The 6,000-nt window shown below is 38.5% G+C and overlaps 1 protein-coding gene across 3 annotated transcripts in view; it reads left to right on the top strand.

The window, feature by feature from the left end:
- The first annotated feature begins 3,278 nt into the window (after positions 1–3,278).
- The window catches only part of COL6A6 (collagen type VI alpha 6 chain), a 102,738-nt gene continuing 100,016 nt past the window's right edge, over positions 3,279–6,000 (top strand). Inside the window, exons 1-2 of one of the 3 annotated variants that reach the window (XM_043540820.1) lie at positions 3,279–3,509; positions 3,699–3,782. The gene's annotated coding sequence lies outside the window, so the exon portion shown is untranslated. Of the gene's footprint in view, positions 3,783–6,000 lie in introns of all 3 variants that reach the window. The other 2 variants (XM_043540819.1, XM_043540821.1) reach the window with 2 other exon arrangements.

The raw sequence follows: 6,000 nt of genomic DNA, 5'->3' as shown, positions 1-6,000 counted from the left end.
TTGCAATTTAGTTCAGCAATGAGAAAAGATCCCTAAAACCAGGTTTTATGGCTAAAAGCCATTATAATCCATCACTTGCTGCACAGTGGGTAAAAAAGCCCAGGTGTTCCATACGTTGGTCACTTGTCATGTATTTTGATGGCTTGTGCCACATATTGGTGGGTTGAGAGGTTTGTTTGCAGCCTGGCCCTCGCTTTCTTGCATGATAGGGAAAAGCTCCTCCAGGAGGAGCTCAGAGGTAATAGCAGGGAACAACCTGCGCTCTGAGGCAGCTCCCAAGAGTGGCTGACACAGGGCTGCTTCAGGCTGCACTGCTCCCTGAGGCCTCCAAGCAGCCCTTGAGAGAGATGCACTGGATTTACCTCAGAGCAGCAAACAATACTGTTGGGAGATTAGCAATGAGAACCCTTTCCACACCAACCTCAGTGAACAAAGAGAGCAGTCGGCTCTGAAGGACCAAAAGAATTTCCTGACCCAAAATAGAGTTTCATCAAAAAACAAAACCATTTTTCGTGGGAAAATGTAATTTAAATGACTGTATGGGAAGTTTCTAAACAAAAGCACACTTTCCATGTAATTTTGAATTGAAATTTTTGTTGTATTCAAAGATGTGTTGGTTATTTGTGTTTTCCCCTCTTTGCCCCCTTTACATTTTTGCCACTGAATGCAACAGAATGAATAATTTCCAGCATGTGTATTTCCCAGTTTTCCCCCTCTATTCTGTAATTCAGTGATTCTCAAACTTTTTTGTACTGGTGACCCCTTTCACATAGCAAGCCTCTGAGTGCGACCCCCACTTACAAATTAAAAACACTTGTTGATATATTTAACACCATTTTAAATGCTGGAGGCAAAGTGGAGCTTGGGATGGAGGCTGACAGCTCACGACCCCCCATATAATAACCTCACAACCCCCAGTTTGAGAACCCCTGCTGTAATTTTTCAAAATTTCTCCTAGCTTCGAAAAAGTTAAGAGTGGCAAAAGGAAAAATAAAACACTGTAAATCTGCCCCTCTGCAACATCTCCAGATGTCCTTAAGTTTTAGTGGAAAAAGGAAAGAAAAAAAAAGAGAAGGGAAAAAATAAAGCAAAACAAAGCTGTAGACAACATTCATTCATTTTATTGCATGCAGTGGCAAAAAAGAAGGAGGGCTGGAAAAGTCGGGGCAGGGGAGATAAACATTTAAAATTTCCATATAAAAAAGTAAATCAAAACAAAATTTCTGAAGTGAATCAAAACAAAAAAATTCAATTTGAATCTAAACAAAACAAAAATTTTGATCTGAACCATTTTGAAAATTTCTCACAAAAGGTTTAAAATAATAAGTTTGTGTGAATTTTTTTTTTCCACAGGAAGAAAAGGGGTTTCTACCAGTTCTAGCTCAGTCCCCTTCCAACCAAGTCCTGGTTAGCTCTTCACCAGCATCATGCCCCTGCAAAGTGACAATTTCAAGTTATCGCAGCACAATTTGTTATTAACAAATATAAAATAATCAAAAGAAAAATATCCAGAAAGTCCTACAATCCCATGACAGACTGCCTTAGCAGTAGGCTTGGCAGTATTTGATTTTCATTTTTTTTTATAATATTGACCTATATCAGTGTTTATTTTTAAGTATTTTTTCTTTATTTATTTAAATGTTCACAGTACTGCACAAATACAGTAAAAGCTTTGTTGTCCGGCATGTTGGGGGAATAGGGGGTGCCGGTTAGTCAAAAATTTCAGTTAACTAAGAGTTATACTTACCAATGGAATACTAATTTTCAAAGAATCAGAATAGAATAAAATGAATCAAGTATAAAATAGTATACAGGTACTCACCAATCCAGTAGTAGTACTGCACTGCAGAGTGGTTGGTTTCTTGAAGCACTTAGGTGTATACAGGTAACCTACTGTATAGAAAACTTTATCTTGTGACACTACATATCACTATGGGCAGCGCATGGCATACATCCAGATCACTAAAAATACACTTAACACTAAAACTATACTGAGCATAATCTAATGTTTCTTTGGTGATTCAGAAGGCACTTCAGGATCTTGCAGTGCCTCAGGATCATCATTATCAACATCAATTTTCATTGTAGATATAGAAGGTGTAGGAGATTGGGATGAATCTGTAAGGACCCTCTGACACAGCCTGGAAACTGCTTTTTTGAATAAATCCCTGATATCAGCTTACTTGTCTTCTGCCTCTTTTGCATAAAAGTAGAGTGCAGAATGGGCAATTGCATAACCTTTTGGGCAGCATACTAGTCCCAGTTACTAGACTGAAGATTTGTATCAGGCGATATCAGAAATGCCAGTTAATAGAGTTTTCTGGTTGATAAAGTGCCAGTTAACACAGGTTTTACTGTATATGACTTTTAAGCATTTTTTTTCAATCTGTATTGATTTAAATTTTCACAGTTGCAGAAAATTCGGAGGGAAGGTCAGATAATGGGAGGGGTCAGACAATTATTTAATGACAGTACATGCTGAAAAAATTAAAGCTTTATAACCATTAAAATGCAATTTTTCAACACCATATGTCAAAATATACAAAGTAAAGAATCTTAAAAAAACTCTACGAAGTTCTCAAGCAGCATTTTTCTTATTTTGCCTGTCTGTGCATTTTGAAATATTTTTTGTGGGGTGTGTGTGTGCGCGTGAGAAACTCAATGTTGAACAACAGTTACCGATTAAAAAAATCTCCTCTTTCCAAGCCTACTTATCAGCTTACGGCACATTCACTTTCAAATAAAAGTTTAGTATTGGCGTTTGTTATCCACTGTTGTCAACTAGTGTGTCATTCTCTTCCTCATAGATCTCCTCCTAAATTCCAGCTTAAGTTTGGGGCACCAGAAGTATGTTGTAGCAGGGCAGCGTAGCTTACACTGCTGCTGCCCTTAGTGAACCGGTTTTGTGAATAAATGACTTCAATCTCCCTGGGCTGCCAATTCCATACCTTTCAATAGCAATCAATTTAAAAATTCCATGTATGGCATGCAACTGTAAAGTATACTGCATTATCTGTCTGTCTACCCACTTCTTTAAATTATCATTTCCTTACTCTATACGTGGGAAACTCTTTAAAATTATTACTAGAATATACAATAGATCATGGCTGTCAGAATTTCTGTGGTCCAGCAGGATGCATAGTTGTTTATATAAGTTACAAATAAAAGTTGGAAGAAAGCAGGAAAGTGCTTTCCAGCTAATTATCCCTTTGTGAGCAGTCCAAAAAAATGAGTGAGTCAGCTGGGGCAGAAAATTTACTTGGTACATCATTAAGCCTGCGTTTCTGCATCTTGGCAGCATTACTCCCTAAAGAGGGATGAGGGTCACCTCATTATCCTGGCAGTAAACAGAATTTGTGATAAGAAGCATGGGAAGGGATAAATACAGATAAATTAAGAAAACATCGGCACCCTTTTTAAAAGCTGCTGAGAAAAAGACCCCCAAGGCTGCTACCCAGCCCTCAGCTGCAGAATTTACAGGAATAACTGATTCTCAAAGTGAAAATCAGGTTAGTAAGAAACCCAAGAAAGTGATGAAGCCCTGAGCTTCACCCTCACAGCTGCTGCTGCTGCTGCTGGCAGTGAACTCAGCACTGAAGACCAACCTTCTTCACTGTGTGAGGAGAGGGGGAGAGATTATTTCTGGTGGTTTGGAAGCTTTTGAAAGATATATATTTTAATTGTCATCATGTCATCAGTTGCTTTTAAAAGGGATTCAGTCTTTGCTGCGCCACTTTGGAGGGTCTAAAGTTTTGAGCTGATAAACATCTTCCCTTTATGTGGTAAGTATCACAAGCTGTCTTCTGCATTACCAAGGAAAGCTACAAAATTACATTTCACTCTGGCAAGTTTTGCATTTAAATATACTGTTAGTCTGAAATTTTCACTCTGAAGTTTTGGTAATATACAGATTTTTCTCTAAAATCTCTTGAACTTTGATTTTGTATATAGATCTATCAGTATAATCTTTTTCTCTCCCCCCCCCCCTTATTTATATCATTATATATAGGCAATGTGTGTAGAGATATTTAAGTTTAACTTTTTAATTCTGAATTTCCTGAGTATGCAATGCTGTTTTTAAGATAATTACAACATTCTTATAATGTTTTAGACTCTTAAATTACTGATACATTTGCGCAACCCTAATGCCAGATAAACACGGCAATGCCAGATAAAGGTTTTACTTTTTTTTTTTTTGTCCACAACTATAGTAAAGGGGAAGGATGGTCCAGTGGCTAGGGCACCAGCTTAGGATGTAGGAGACCCTGCTTCAATTCCTTTCTATGGCATGGACCTCCTGTGTGACCTTGGGAAAGTCACTTAGCCCCTCTGTGTCTCATATCCCCATCTGTAAAACTGGGATGATAACACTTTCTTACAGGGGTGTCGTGAGGATATATACATTCAAGATTGTAACGTGCTTTGAGCTTCACAGATAAGAAGTGCTATATAAGAAATAGGGATTATTATTAACACTCCATAAGGCATCCACTTCTTTTTCCATCAGATACCTGACAAGCCATATGTACCCTCTTAGTCATACTCACACTCTTAACACAAAAATCAACCTCTGTGATGGTAAGGTGGAATGATGTTACATGTATACGGACTGTATGAAAGTCAGATGTGCCTATTTCTTGAGTATGTCGTGTCCTGTTGCAATCTTAACTATGACGAAAGTTTCTGCTTGTGTTAATGTATTGTATATAAATCTATACATATACACACTGTACTTTTTGTATATTAAAAGATGCTGGTTTGCAAATGAAGGTGTTCCATCCTTTGAAAATCTAATATCCCCAAGATAATTTCATTCTTATTCTGACCTGGATATTTCACAAAACTCCAGCATTTATTTTTTAATATTTTACTTTTACAAATCAAGTTAACGTACAGATTACGAAGAATTCCCTAGGTTTGTCTTATTTATAATCACTTTTTTTTCTATTTATGCTCTCACCTTGAAGATATTGAGGCATGGTAGTCATTTATATTTGAGAAATTATTCCACTAGAACAGTGGTGGGCATCCTGCAGCCCGTCAGGGTAATCCACTGGCAGGCCACGAGACAGTTTGTTTACATTGACCGTCCGCAGGCACGGCTTCCCACAGCTCCCAGTAGCCACGGTTCACCATTCCAGGGTAATGGGAACTGCGGGCAGCAGTGCCTGCGGATGGTCGATGTAAATAGATTGTCTCGCGGCCCACCAGTGGATTACCCTGATGGGCCACATGCGGGCTGCAGGTTGCCCACCACTGCACTAGAAATATATGCATCTAAAGGAAGGTTTTTTTAACCTCATCTAGCAAATGGATATTTTAGCCTGATGACTTTAAAGGCAGGGATTATTAGGTTTCTCAAAACTGCAATAAGACTTGAGGAGTGACTAAAAAGTGGCAAGTTGTTTCACTTTCCAGACTACCATACCCCTTTCAGGAGTCTGATTTGTTTTGCATACTCCACGTTTCACCTCACTTTAAAACTACTTGCTTACAAATCAGACATAAAAATACAAAGGTGCCTCAGCACACTATTACTGAAATTTTAGTTTGTACTGACTTTGCTAGTGTTTACGTAGCCTGTTGTAAAACTAGGCAAATATCTAGATGAGTTGATGTACCTCCTGGAAGACCTCTGTGTACCCCCAGGAGTTGATAACCACTGTGCTAGGTGATCCCAAAATTGCCATGATTACAAAGAGCTAGACTTTGTCCAGGACTGCATAACCACTCAGGGGAACATGATCTCCCTTCTGCCTCTGTCTAGATCTGGGCATGGAAGGGGAAAGCGATAATGTGCCTGGCTCGTTCTGCCAGAGTAAGATGTGTGTAGAGAGCAGAAAGAAAAACAGCCATGTTGGTATGCCAGGCCAGGAGTATAATTTACCAGTGATTGTAGCTGAGTAGTAAAAAGCAGAATCCCCAATAATATTGTTCCAGCGTTTTTGAAATAGTATTGAATGTTTGCTATAACATTACATTGCCATCAGTTTGGTATAA

This window comes from Chelonia mydas, chromosome 2, assembly GCF_015237465.2.
Source record: "Chelonia mydas isolate rCheMyd1 chromosome 2, rCheMyd1.pri.v2, whole genome shotgun sequence".
NCBI lineage: Eukaryota > Metazoa > Chordata > Testudines > Cheloniidae > Chelonia > Chelonia mydas.
The sequence above is the reverse complement of the archived record's forward strand: the minus strand, read 5'-3'. Positions and strand labels throughout refer to the sequence as shown.